Source organism: Heterodontus francisci, unplaced genomic scaffold (assembly GCF_036365525.1).
Source record: "Heterodontus francisci isolate sHetFra1 unplaced genomic scaffold, sHetFra1.hap1 HAP1_SCAFFOLD_148, whole genome shotgun sequence".
In the NCBI taxonomy this organism is placed as follows: Eukaryota; Metazoa; Chordata; class Chondrichthyes; order Heterodontiformes; family Heterodontidae; genus Heterodontus; species Heterodontus francisci.
In genome coordinates this window covers 2,065,626-2,079,805 of record NW_027142345.1, presented here as the reverse complement: position 1 = coordinate 2,079,805, position 14,180 = coordinate 2,065,626, and the positions used below count along the sequence as shown (strand labels likewise).

General features: G+C 43.4%; 2 non-coding genes across 2 annotated transcripts; one reads left to right on the top strand and one right to left on the bottom strand.

Annotated features, from left to right (window-relative positions):
- Positions 1-6,038: 6,038 nt before the first annotated feature.
- On the bottom strand, positions 6,039-6,129 carry trnar-ucu (transfer RNA arginine (anticodon UCU)). The gene is given in 2 exon segments: positions 6,039-6,074; positions 6,093-6,129. It is a non-coding gene; the product is annotated as a tRNA-Arg (tRNA).
- A 6,350-nt stretch (positions 6,130-12,479) lies between these two features.
- Positions 12,480-12,552, top strand: trnaf-gaa (transfer RNA phenylalanine (anticodon GAA)). The gene has a single exon. It is a non-coding gene; the product is annotated as a tRNA-Phe (tRNA).
- The last annotated feature ends 1,628 nt before the right edge of the window (positions 12,553-14,180 follow it).

Below are 14,180 nucleotides of genomic sequence, written 5' to 3'. Positions count from 1 at the left end.
GTGACCACCAGATGGAATAGTCGGAGCAGGCAGGTAGTGCAGGAGCCCCCTGTGGCCATCCCCCTCTCAAACAGATACACCGCTTTGGTTACTGTTGGGGGGAAGACCTCCCAGGGGAAAAGAGCAACAGCGCGGTCCGTGGCACCACGGAGGGCTCTGCTGCACAGCAGGGGAGGAAAAGGGGTGGAAGAGCTATTGTGATAGGGGATTCTATCAAAAGGGGTGCAGATAGGCGTTTCTGTGGCCGCAAACGAGACTCCAGGATGGTATGTTGCCTCCCTAATACTAGGGTCAAGGATGTTTCGGAGCAGCTGCCGGAAATTCTGAAAGGGGAGGGTGTGCAGCCAGAGATCGTGGTCCATATTGGTACGAACGACATAGGCAGGAAGAGAGATGAGGTTCTGCAAAGTGAATATAGGGAGTTAGGCAGAAGTTTAAAGAGCAGGACCTCTAGGGTTGTAATCTCAGGATTACTCCCTGTGACACGTGCTAGTGCGGGTAGGAATAGGAGGATTAGGCAAATGAATGCATTGCTGAAGACTGGCGAAGGCGGGAGGGCTTCAGGTACTTGGATCATTGGGATCTCTTCTGGTGCAGAGGTGACCTGTACAAGAGGGACGGGTTGCATCTGAACTGGAAGGGGACCAATATCCTTGTAGGGAGATTTTACAGTAATACACTGGAGGGTTTAAACTAGTCTTGCAGCGGGGGTGGGACCCAAAGTAGTAGTCTCTCCGATGAGATAGTTGAGGCAAATGGAGAGGTTAAAGCAAGCAAGTCCAGTAGGCAGGCCAGGCAGGGGCAGGACAGGGAGCGTGGAAGGTCTGGTGGGCTAAACTGCATTTACTTTAATGCAAGTATCCTTACAGGTAAGGCAGATGAACTCAGAGCATGGATCGGTACATGGGATTGTGGTATTGTAGCTATTACGGAAACGTGGTTGAGGGATGGGCAGGACTGGCAGCTCAATGTTCCGCGGTACCGATCCTTCCGGCGTGACAGAGGTGGAGGTAAGAGAGGAGGGGGAGTTGCACTATTGATTAGGGAGGACATCACGGCAGTACTTAGAGAGGATATCCCGCGGTGAATGTCCAGTGAGGCCATACTGGTAGAACTTAGAAATAATAAAAGGGAGATCCCTTTGATGGGATTATACTATAGGCCCCCCAATAGTCAGAGGGAAGTGGAGGAGCATATATGTAGGGAAATCACAGATAGGTATAGGAATTATAGGGTTGTAATAGTAGGTGATTTTAACTTCCCTAATATTGACTGGGACTGCCTTAGTGCTAAGGGATCAGATGGGGAAGAATTTGTTAAGTGAGTCCAGGATAGTTTTCTGAAGCAGTACGTGGATGGCCCGACTAGAGAAGGGGCTACACTCGATCTCCTCTTAGGAAATGAGAATGGGCAGGTGGTTGATATGGCAGTGGGGGAGCACTTTGGGACCAGTGACCATAACTCTATTAGCTTCAAGATAGTTATGAAAAAGAATAGGACTGGTCCTCAGGTTGAAGTCCTAAATTGGGGGAAGGCTAATTTCCATGGCATCAGACAGGAACTCTCAAAAGTTGAATGGGAGAGGCTGTTTACAGGTAAAGGGACGTCTGGCAAGTGGAAGGCTTTTCAAAGTGAGATAGGAAGAGTTCAGGGCCAGCATGTTCCTGTTAGATGGAAGGGCAAGGCTGGCAAGTTTAGGGAACCCTGGTTGACGAGGGATATTGAGGGTCTGGTCAGGACAAAGAAGGAGGCATACGTCAGGTATAGGCAGCTGGGATCGAGCGAGTCCCTCGAGAGGTATAGGGGATATAGGAGTATACTTAAGAAGGAAATTAGGAGGGCGAAAAGGGGCCATGAGATTTCCCTGGCAGATAAGATAAAGGAGAATCCTAAAAGATTCTATAAGTGTATTAAGAGTAAAAGGGTAGCTAGGGAGAGAGTAAGTCCCCTTAAGGATCAGTGTGGCAATCTGTGTGTGAAGCCACGCGAAATGGGCGAGGTCTTAAATGAATATTTCTTGTCTGTATTTACCGTGGAGAAGGTCATGGAAGCTAGTGAGTTCAAGGGAGGGAACAGCGATATCCTGCAGCATATCAACATTACAAAGGAGGAGGTGTTGGAGGTTTTGAAGCGCATTAAGGTGGATAAATCCCCAGGGCCTGATCAGATGTATCCTAGGATGCTATGGGAAGCAAGGGAGGAGATTGCTGGGGCGCTGGCAGAGATTTTTGTATCATCGTTAGCCACGGGTGAGGTACCGGAAGACTGGAGGATAGCTAATTTGTTAATTAATAAATTAAATAACAAATCATGTCACCTCTTTCTCTTCTAAACTCTGGCGGAGACAAGCCCAGCTTGTCCAATATTTCCTCGTAAGACAGCCCACCCATTCCATGTATTAGTCTCGTAAACTTTCTCTGTACTACCTCCAATGCATTTACATCCTTCCGCAAATAAGGAGACCAGTACAGTACTCAGTACTGCAGAAGAGGTCTCACCAATGTCCTGTATAGCGGAAGCATAACCTCCCTACTATTGTATTCAATTCCCATGGTGATAAATGATAACATTCTATTAGCTTTCCTAATTACGTGCTGGACCTGCATACTAACCTTTTGCAATTCATGCCCTCGGACACCCAGATCCCTCTGCATCTCAGAGCTCTGCAATCTCTCACCATTTAGATAATATGCTTTTTTATTCTTCCTGCCATAGTGGACAATTTCCGACTTTCCCACATTATACTCCATTTGCCAGGTCTTTGCCCAATCACTTAACCTATCTATATCCCTTTGTAGCCCCCTTATGTCCTCTTCACAACCTACTTTCCTACCTATCTTTGTGATCAGCAAATTTAGCAACAATACCTTCGGTCCCTTCATCTAAGTCATTTATATAAATTGTAAAAAGTTGAGGCCCCAGCACAGATCCCTGTGGCACACCACTCGTTACTTCTTGCCAACCAGAAAATGACCCATTTATGCTGACTCTCTGTTTCCTGTCAGCTAGCCAATCTTCTATCCATGCCAATATGTTACCCACGACACCATGAGCTTTTATTTTCTGCAATAACCTTTGATATGGCACCTTATCCTTCTGGAAATCGAAATACAATACATCCACTGGTTCCCCTTTATCCACAGCACATGCAACTCCCTCAAAGAACTCCAATAAATTGGTTAAACATGATTTCCCTTTCAAAAAACCATGTTGACTCTGCCTGATTACCTTAATTTTTTCTAAATGCCCTGCTATAACATCTTCAGTAATCGCTCCTAACATTTTCCCTAAGACAGATGTTAAGCTAACTGGCCTGTCGTTTCCTGCTTTCTGTCTCCCTCCCTTTTTGAATAAATGAATTACATTCGCTACTTTCCAATCTAACAGAACCTTCCCGAAGCGAGGGAAATTTGGAATATTAAAACCAGCGCATCAACTATCTCACTAGCCAATTCAGGACCTGGCGACTTGTCAACCCGCAGCTCCAACAATTTGTTTAGTACCACTTCCCTGGTGATTGTAATTTTCTTGAGTTCCTCCATCCCTTCAATTTCCTGATATACGGCTAATACTGGGATGTTATTTGTATCCTCAATAGTGAAGACCGATGCAAAGTATCTGTTCAATTCATCTGCCATCTCTTAACTATCCATTATTAATTCCCCAGACACACTTTCTATTGGACCAACAGTCGCTTTGTTAACTCTTTTCTTTTTAAAATATCTATCGAAACTCTTACTAGTTGTCTTGAAATTTCTTGCGAGCTTTCTCTCATACTCTAATTTTACCTTCCTTCTCAATCTTTTAGTCATTCTTTGCTGTTTTTTTAATATTCTGTCCAATCTTCTGACCTGCCTCCCACCTTTGCACAATTATAGGCTTTTTCTATAAGTTTGATAGTATCTTTAACTGTTTTCGTGAACCATGGATGGTGAGTCCCACCTTTGGAACTTTTCTTTCTCGTTGAAATGTATCTATTCTGTGTATTCTGAAATATCCCCTTAAATGTCTGCCACTGCATCTCTATTGACTTATCCCTTAACCTAATTTGCCAGTTCACTTTAGCTAGCTCTGCTTTCATGACCTTATAATTGCCCTTATTTACATTTAAAATACTAGTCTGGGACCCACTTTCCTCTCCCTCAAACTGAATGTAAAATTCAATCATATTATAATCGCTACTACCTAGGGGCACCTTAACTATGAGGTCATTAATTAATCCTATCTCGTTGCACAATGCCAGGTCTAGTATAGCCTGTTCTCTGGTTGGCTCCAGAATGTATTGTTCCAAGAAATTATCCCCAAAACATTCTATGTATTCCTCATCTATTCTACCTATGCCCATCTGAATTTTCCAATCTATATGTAGATTAAAATCCCCCATAATTATCACAGTACCTTTCTGACAAGCTGCCATTATTTCTCCCTTTATATCCCATCTGACAGTGTGGTTAATGTTAGGTGGCCTGTACACCACTCTCACAAGTGACTTCTTGCCTTTATGATTTCTCATTTGTACCCAAACTGCTTCTACATCGTGATCTCCTGAACTTAGGTCATCCCTCTCTATTACGCTAATACCATCATTAATTAACAGAGCTACCCCGCCACCTTTTCCAAGCTTCCTGTCCTTCCAAAATGCCATGTCACCTCCAATATTCACATCCCAATCTATGTCGCCCTGCAGCCATGTCTCTGTAATGACTATCAGATCGTACTTATTTATTCTATTTGTGCTCTCAGTTCATCTGTTTTGTTTCGAATGCTCCATGCATTCAGATACAGAGCATTTAGTTTTGTCCTTTTATTATTTTTGTCACCTCTAGCCTTATCTGTCGATTTACTCTTAGATTTGTACATTCTGTCCCTTCCTGTCTCGGTCTCTTTATCATTTCCCATATTTATACCTTTCTCTCTTGCCTTGTCTCTTCTCCTTGATTCTCCATATCTTCCCAAATTTGATCCCTTGCCCCCACTATTCAGTTTAACACCGTCTCTACTTCTCTAGTTATTTGGCTCGCTAGAACACCGGCACCATCACGGTTCAGGTGTAGACCGTCCCAACGGTACAGCCACCTCTTTCGCCAGCACTGGTGCCAACGACCCATGAACCAGAACCCACTACTACCACACCAGTCTTTCAGCCGCACATTACTTTCTCTAATCTTATTTGTCCTATGCCAATTTGCACATGGCTCAGGTAATAATCCAGAGATGATTAACTTTGAGGTTCTGCTTCTTAATTTGGTGCCTAGTTCCTCATACTGACTTTGCAGAACCTCTATGCTTGTCCTGCCTATGTCTTTGGTACCGACATGGACCACGACGACTGGATCCTCCCCCTCCCATTGTATGTTTCGCTCCAGCCCTGAGCAGATCTCCTGAATCCTGGCACCGGCAGGCAACACAGCCGTCTGGACTCTTGCTTTTGCTGCAGAGAACAGAGTCAATCCACCTTACTATAATGTCCCCTACTACCACTACATTCCTTTTTTCTCCCTCTTTGAGCCGCAAACACTTACTGCAGACGTGTTTGCCCTGGATCACACTGGCATCCAGGAACTCCCACATGCTGCAGCTGTGACACATCACCTGTCCTGTCATCCTTAACGTGTTTCAATTAACTACTTAAATATTTTATTCAATTATTCATTTCATTGCATATTTTATTAAACTTACCACTAGTTTGTTTACTATTTTAAACGTTAGGACTAAAATGGATCTTAATCACTTACCAGATGCACATCAAGCAGGTCGGTTCTTCCAAACCAATCAGCTACCTGCTTGCCTGTGATGTCACAGCTTACCAGATCCTCACCAAACAGCTCCTTCCACTGCACCGAAGAAAGAACCAAATCCTGTGTCCTCACCCCAGCAGCTCTCTGTTTCCCTGCTCTCACTCTCCATTGTGACGTCACTCCTCGATTTTTTTTTTCCCCTGCTCTGCTCCTCTCTCTCGCTCTGTCTCCGAGTCTGTGCTTTTGGCGCATTTCTTCATTTGTTGTTCCGTTGTGCTCCTCTGTTTCTGGTCCAAAATCTGACTCTGGTGGGACTTGAACCCACAACCTTTGAATATCGTCTCAATCATTATTTAGAAATCCAACACACTATCCATTGCGCCACAGAGCCTCACATATTTTTCTTAACATCACTAAGGCCTTTGATCTTGTCAGCAGAGACGGCCTCTTCAAACTGCAATGGAACATCGGCTGCCCTCCTGACCTCTTGGGCATCATCTCTTCTTTCCACGAGAACATGCACAGTTCCATCAGTGACAATGGAGCAACATCAGACGCTTTCAAGATCAGCAGTGGGGTAAAGCAGGGCTGCGCGCTGGCGCCAACTCTCTTAGGAACAGAGGAACATCGGAGTAAGCTATTCAGCCCGTCGAGCCTGCTCTGTCATTCAATTCGATAATGGCTGATCACCTACCTCAAAGCCCCTTTCCCATGCTATCCCCATATCCCTTGATGTCATGAGTATCAAGATTTCTATCAATTTCTGTCTTGAACATGCTCAATGATTGAGCTGCCACAGCCCTCTGGGGCACCGTATTCCAATGATTCACCACCGTCTGAGTGAAGAAATTCCACCCATCTCAGTTTTAAATGGCCTACTCCTTATTTTGAGACGATGTCCTTTGGTTTTAGACTCACCAACCAGGGCAAACATCCTGTCTACATCCACACTGTCACGCCCTGTAAGAATTTTGTCAGTTTCAATCAGATCACCTCTCATTCTTCGAAACTTTAAGGAATACAGGCACAGTTTCCTCATAAGACAATCCCACCATCCCAGGGATTAGTCTGGTGACATAAAAACAAGAAATGCTGGAACCACTCAGCAGGTCTGGCAGCATCTGTGAAAAGAGAAGCAGAGTTAACGTTTCAGGTCAGTGACCCATCTTCGGAACTGACATATATCAGAAAAGTCACAGGTTATAAGCAAGTGGGGTGGGGGTGGGGCAAGAGATAACAAAGGAGAAGGTGTAGATTGGACAAGGCCACATAGCTGACCAAAAGGTCATGCAGCAAAGGCAAACAATATGTTAATGGTGTGTTGAAAGACAAAGCATTAGTACAGATTAGGTGTTAATGGACTGAATATTGAACAGCAGGAAGTACAAACCTGAAAAAAAACAGTAGGTAAGCAAACTGAACAAACTGAGATGAAATGAAATAAATGCAAATAAAAGATTAGTCTGTTGACCCTCTGTTTCACCCCCTCTATGGCAAGTGTATCCTTCATAAGATGAGGAGACTAAACTGTACACAATACTCCAGTGCGGATTCACCAAGGCTCTACACAATTGCAGCAAGACATCTTTACTCCTGTACTCATGACCCCTCGTGTGGGTACAACATACCATTTGCCTTCCTAATTGATTGTTGCACCTGCACAAGAGCTTTTAGTGTCTCAGGAATAAGGACACCCAGGTCCCTTTGGACATCGACACTTCCCAACCTCTCACCATTTAAGAAATACTCTGACTTTCTGTTTATTCTACCAAAGTGAATAACTTCACACTTATTCACATTATATTCCATGTTCTTGCCCATTCACTTAGCCTCTCCAGGTCCCCTGGAAGCCTCTCTGCATCCTCCTCACAACTCACACTTCACCAAGCTTTGTGTCATCTGCAAACTTGGAAATATTACATTTAATCCCCACATCCAAATCATTTATATAGGTTGTTAACAGCTCTGGCTCCAACACTGATCCTTGCAGTACCCCAATAGTAACAGCCTGCCATCCTGAGAAGGACCCGTTATTCCTGCTCTCTGTTTTCGGTCTGTTAACCAATTCTCAATCCATATCAGTATATTATCCCCAAGCCTATGTGCTCTAATTTTGTTTACTCACCTCCTGTGTGGGACCTTACCAAAGGAAAATACAAATACCACACATCCACTGGTTCTCCTTTATCTGTTCTTTAGGTAACACCCTCAAAAATCTCAACAGGTTTTTCAAACCTGTTTTCCTTTTCATAAATCTATGTTGACTCTGCCCAATCATGTCATCATTTTCGAACTGTCTAGTTATCACATCCTTTATAATTGGCATATTCTTCTCCATGCTGCTATTGTACACTTTCAATTACTCAGATATAGGTGTTCACCTGCACATCAGAGCTGACGACAAGCTGTTCAACTTGGCAAGACTGTGCGCCAAGACCAAAGTGGGTAAATTCCTAGTCTGTGAGTTGCTATTTGCTGATGATGCTGTGCTGACATCCCATAATGAAGTTCAGTCACAGCAGCTTGTAGGTCGGTTCTCCCTGGCCTGCAAAGTGTTTGGACTGACAATCAGCATCAGGAAGATGAAAGTTCCGGGCCAGGACGTAGAGACTCCACTTTCCATCAACATCGACAACCTCACTTTGGAGGTTGTCAACAGCTTCACATACCTTCAATCAACAATCACCAGCAATCTGGCCCTTGATGCTGAAATCAGCACCAGGATTGCCAATGCTGCAGCTGTCATGTCAAAGTTGAGAAGACAAGTGTGAACCGACAGCAAACTGACCGAAAATACAAAGCTCCACGTGTACCAGGCTTGTGTTCTCAGCACCCTCCTTTATAGTAGAGAAGCATCAACAACTTATACAAGCCAAAAAAAGCGGCTGAACAGCTTCCACCTCCACTGCCTCAGATGGACACTGGGCATCTCCTGGCAGGACAGAGTGCCGAATGCGGAAGGACACCAGCGTGCAGGGATCCGCAGCATGTTTGCCCTCTTGAGTCAGCGGTGACTCTGTTGACTGGGCCAAATGGATGACCGTCACATTGACAAATACATGCTCTTTGGTGAGCTTGCTATCAGCATGAGATCAACAGGTCAGGGGAAAAGATCAAGTCCTTTGGAGAGGTTTGAGTTAATTCAGGAGAGTGGGCATGGATTTATCAATGGGAGTTCATGCTTGACGAATCTAACTGCATTTGTTGATAAACTATCTGAGAATACTGATGAAGGGAATGCAGTGGATGTTGTTTATATGGATATTACGAAAGCATTTTATAAAGTACCACATAAAAGGGTGGTTAACAAAATTGGGGTTCATGGATTAGGAGGGTCAGTGTCCATTTGGATAGTAAATTGTTTTAAAGACTGAAAACAGCGAGTCATATTAAATGGTTCTTGGTCAGACCGGAGGATAGTCGACAGTGCTGTTCCCCAAGGGTCAGTGCTAGAACCACTGCTTTTTTTGCTAAAGGTAAGTGACTTGGATCTTGGAATACAGAGTAGAATCTCAAAATATGCCGATGACACCAAACTTGGAGAAGTGGCAAACAGTGAAGATGATATGAACTGCCTGCAACAGGACAGTGATAGGCTAGCAGAATGGGCAGACAGGTGGCAGATGGAATTTAATAGTGACAAGTGTGAGGTGATGTATTTTGGCATAAGGAATAGGGAGAGGCAATATATACTTAATGGCACAGTTATAAAGAGTGTGTTGGAATAGATGGACTTGGGGTTCATGTGCACCGATCTTTGAAGGTGGCAAGACATATTGCGAGAGTGGTTAGCAAAGCATATGGGATCTTGGGCTTTATAAATAGAGGCATTGAGTACAAAAGCAGGGAAGTTATGCTGAACCATTATAAAACTCTGGTTAGGCCCCAATTGGAGTGTTGCTTCCAGTTCTGCTCAGCAGACTTTAGAAAGAATGTGAGGGTCCTTGAGAGGATGCAGAGGCGATTTACCAGAATGGTTCCAGGGATGGGAGATTTTAGTTACAAGGTTAGGTTGGAAAAGCTAGGATTATTCTGCCTATATCAAAGGAGATTGAGTGGAGAATTGATAGAGGTGTATAACACCTCTAGAGAACAGGCCATCCTGGACTGGGTATTGTGTAATGAGAAAGGATTAGTTAACAATCTTGTTGTGTGGGGTCCCTTGGGGAAGTGCGCCCATAATATGATAGAATTCTTCATTAAGATGGAGAGTGAGAGAGTTGATTCCGAGACTCGGGTCCTGAATCTAAACAAAGGAAACTATGAAGGTATGAGGCGGGAGTTGGCGATGATAGATTGGGGAACGTTACTTAAAGGGTTGACAGTGGATAGGCAATGGCTAGCATTTAAAGAGCGCATTGATGAATTACAACAATTGTTCATTCCTGTCTGTGCAAAAGTAAAACAGGAAGGGTGGCTCAACTGTGGCTTTCAAAAGAAATTAAGGAAAGTATTAGATCCAAGGAGGAGAAATATAAAATGGTCAGAACAAGCAGCAAACCTGAAGATTGTGAGCAGTTTGGAATTTAGCAGAGGATGACAAAAGGATTGATTAAGAAGGGGGAAATAGAGTATGAGAGTAAGCTAGCAGAGAACATAAAAACTGACTGTAAAAGCTTCTGTAGATAGGTGTAGAGAAAAAGATTAGTGAAGACAAATGTGGGTCCCTTACAGTCGGAAACGGGGGAATTTATAATGAGGAACAAAGAAATGGCAGACCAATTAAATACATACTTTGGTTCTGTCTTCACAAAGGACGATACAAATTACCTCCCAGAAATGTTGGGGAACATAGGGTCTAATGAGAAGGAGGAACTGTATGAAATCTGTATTAGTAGGGAATGTTTGGGAAATTGATGGGATTGAAGGCCGATAAATCCCCAAGGCCTGATAATCTACATCCCAGAGTACTTAAGGAGGTGGCCCTTGAAATAGCAGATGCATTTCTGGTCTTTTTTCAAAATTCGGTAGACTCTGGAACAGTTCAAATGGATTGGACGGTAGTTAATGTAACTCCACTATTTAAAAAAAGAGGCAGAAAGAAAACAGCGAATTATATACCGGTTAGCCTGACATCAGTCGTGGGGAAAATGCTGGAGTCCATTATAAAAGATGTTATAGCAGAGTGCAATAATAACTCGTCTCCACTCCTAGTATTTCTAAATCCCACACATTCACTAGAATGTGAACAATTATTTCCTGTTGTGTCTCTCTCAGATTTGTAAACTTCACTGTATTGGAGTGAGGTGACATCTACTGGCGGGAAGCAAGAACTGCAATCAAGCAGCAGAAACTCCACAGTCTGTCAGGGTTCAAGAAACATTGCAATGTGAGGATACAGCGAAGTGGTTTGATTGGGTAGATGGAGACATGATTCCACTTGTGGTGGTGTCTGAAGCAAAGGCCAGAAATACAAAATTGCCATTAATAAAAGAAATGAGGAATTCATGAAAAATGTAGTAACGTAGTGAATGGTTAGAATGTGAATAGAATAGAAAGTCAGATTGGATGGACAGAAGCAGTCTGAAAGGATGGCTGAAACAAAAGGTGAGTGCCATGAAACGTTAACTGTGTTTCTCTCAGCACAGATGCTGCCAGAGCTGCTGAACATTTCCAGCACTTTCTGTTTTTATTTCAGCATTTGCAGGATGTTGCTTTGATCTGAAAAAAAATGGATGATTGGCTGGGGGGTTCCATTGAAATTCCACAGCAGCTAAAGCAAACTGACTAGTCAGTGGCTCGTTGGTCTAGGGGTATGATTCTTGCTTAGAGAATGTGGTTCATTAACATGTAAGAAATCCAGGGTTTTAATCCTCGATGAGCCCTGGCCTGCTGACATTTTCAGATTAAGGTTATCTATTGGTTTCAGCCTTGCAGAAGGTGGAATTGACTTCCATCCGGAGCTGGCTTGTGGACCAGACAACTGGATTCAAAGAGCTTGTCGACAAAATTGTAATTAACTAAATGTACAGATAGCCAAGTGGGAATATAAAGTTGTTGCTGTCATTGTGACCTGACTCCAAAAACAACAGGGCTGGGTTCTGGACTGGAATGGAATGGAATTCTTCAGTGTTTCTGTTGTTTGGCTTGCATTGACTCATCGATTTTCTTGTTTTTCACTTTGTCGATCCCTTTGAATAATTGTGGATCCTTCTTCAGGGTGTCTTCTTTCACCAGGTAGTTCTGACCTCTGATGATGTTGATCGTAATCAGCTTCAATTCGCTGATAGTTCTGGAACTGAGCAGATTTCCTTTGCTTGAGTCTACAACATGGAACTCAGTCTGACATGTGGACCCATGGGAGGATTTGAATGCCATCCCTGCGTTGGAGTTGCATCCATCCAATAAGAGACCGAGTAGAAGTGACAGTTCTGTCAGTCGAATATGAGACTTTTAATGGCAGGGTTGTGAGTTTGAGTGCCATTCTGTTTTTCCCTTTTTTAAGGCTTCATGAGCAGAGAGTACAGGGAGTGTTTGAAATGAGCAAGTCTCACTTTGATTCAGGACTCTTACCTCTCAGCAGCATCTCACTATGAAAGATTGAATTTGATCTCATTTCATTCTCAGCTCGGGGTCTGTGCGGCTCAGTGGCACTTCTGGCTGTCTCCCGCTTCACAATCCATCAGGACTGAGAAAGCAATGGGGAATATTACTCACATGTTGTGTTCTTTAATTTTTTGGAAAACTTGAATGTATGTATTTTCTTCCAAAACAAGGACACCAAGCCACTGTTAATGTAGAGCTGAAATAGCTCAGTTGGGAGAGTGTGAGACTGAAAATCTAAAGGTCCCTGGTTCAATCCCGGGTTTCAGCAATTTTGCTTCCTTATGCGTCCCTTGCCTTGGTTCTGATTTTCCAGTTGCACAATTTACTTTGAGATTATTTCCCAAGCACCAGTGGATTGAATTTGAGAAACAACACAGAGTCATTTACAACTTAGAAGGTGGTCATTTGGCCTATCACGTCCATGCTGGCTCTCCGCGGAGCAATCTAATCAGTTCCACTCACCAGCTCGATCCCTTTCCTCCTGCAAGTTTCTTTCCTTCAAGTATCCATCCAATTGCCTTTTCAAATCATTGATTGTCTCTGCTTCCACCACACTCGTGGGCCAAGACATTACCACCCACAACATAAAAAAATCCACCTCATCAAGGATGGGAAATACTTACATCTTCTATATTTGCTTATTCTCTATTTCTATGAGAATAGACTGGCAGTCAACATGAAAGGAAACCCAAAAATCTTCGAGCAGCATGTAAATGATAAGTGGGTAGTAAGAGGTTGAGTCGGGCCTATTAGGGACAAAAAGGATAATATAAGCTTAGAGGTGCAGGGCAATGTTAATCTACTTCATGAGTACTTTGCATCAGTGATCACTAAGGAAGTGGAATTTGACAAAATATCAGTTGAAGTGAAGAAAGTAGTGGCAATGGAGACAGTACAAATTAGGATAGGGACGTACTAAAAAGGCTGGCTGTGCTTAGGGTAGATAAATCACCTGGTCTGGATGGCTCACATCCCAGGTTGCGAAAGGAAATGCGGATGCAGATAACAGAAGGGCTTGCTATAATATTCCAATCTTCCCTGGATACGGGGGAGGTGCCAGAGGATTAAACAGTGGCAAATGCGACACCCTTATTCAAGAAAGGGTGTAAGGACAGTCCGGGTAACTACAGGCTAGTTAGATTAACAGCAGCGGTGGGTAAGGTTTTAGAAAGAATAATCAGGGTAAAAAATCAACAGTCACTTGGAGAGGTTCGAGTTAATTAAGGAGAGTGAGCATGGATTTATAAATGGGAGTTCATGCTTGACTAATCTAACTGCATTTTTTGATGAACTGACAGAGCAGGTTGATGAAGGGAATGCAGTGGATGTTGTTTATATGGATTTTAAGGAAATGTTTGACAAGGTACCACATAAAAGGGCGGTTAACAAAATTGAGGTTCGTGGTATAGGAGGGTCAGTGTCCAATTGGATAGAAAATTGGTTTAAGGACAGAAAACAGCGAGTCTTATTAAATGGTTCTTTTTCAGACTGGAGGATAGTCGACAGTGGTGTTCCCCAAGGGTCAGTGCTAGAACCACTGCTTTTTTTGCTAAAGGTAAGTGACTTGGATCTTGGAATACAGAGTAGAATCTCAAAATATGCCGATGACACTAAACTTGGAGGAGCGGCAAACAGTGAGGATGATATGAACTGCCTGCAACAGGACAGTGATAGGCTAGCAGAATGGGCAGACAGGTGGCAGATGGAATTTAATAGTGACAAGTGTGAGGTGATGTATTTTGGCATAAGGAATAGGGAGAGGCAATATATACTTAATGGCACAGTTCGAAAGAATGTTCTGGAATAGAGGGACTTGGGGTTCATGTGCATCAATCTTTGAAGGAGGCAAGTCATATTGCGAGAGTGGTTCGCAAAGCATATGGGATCTTGGGCTTT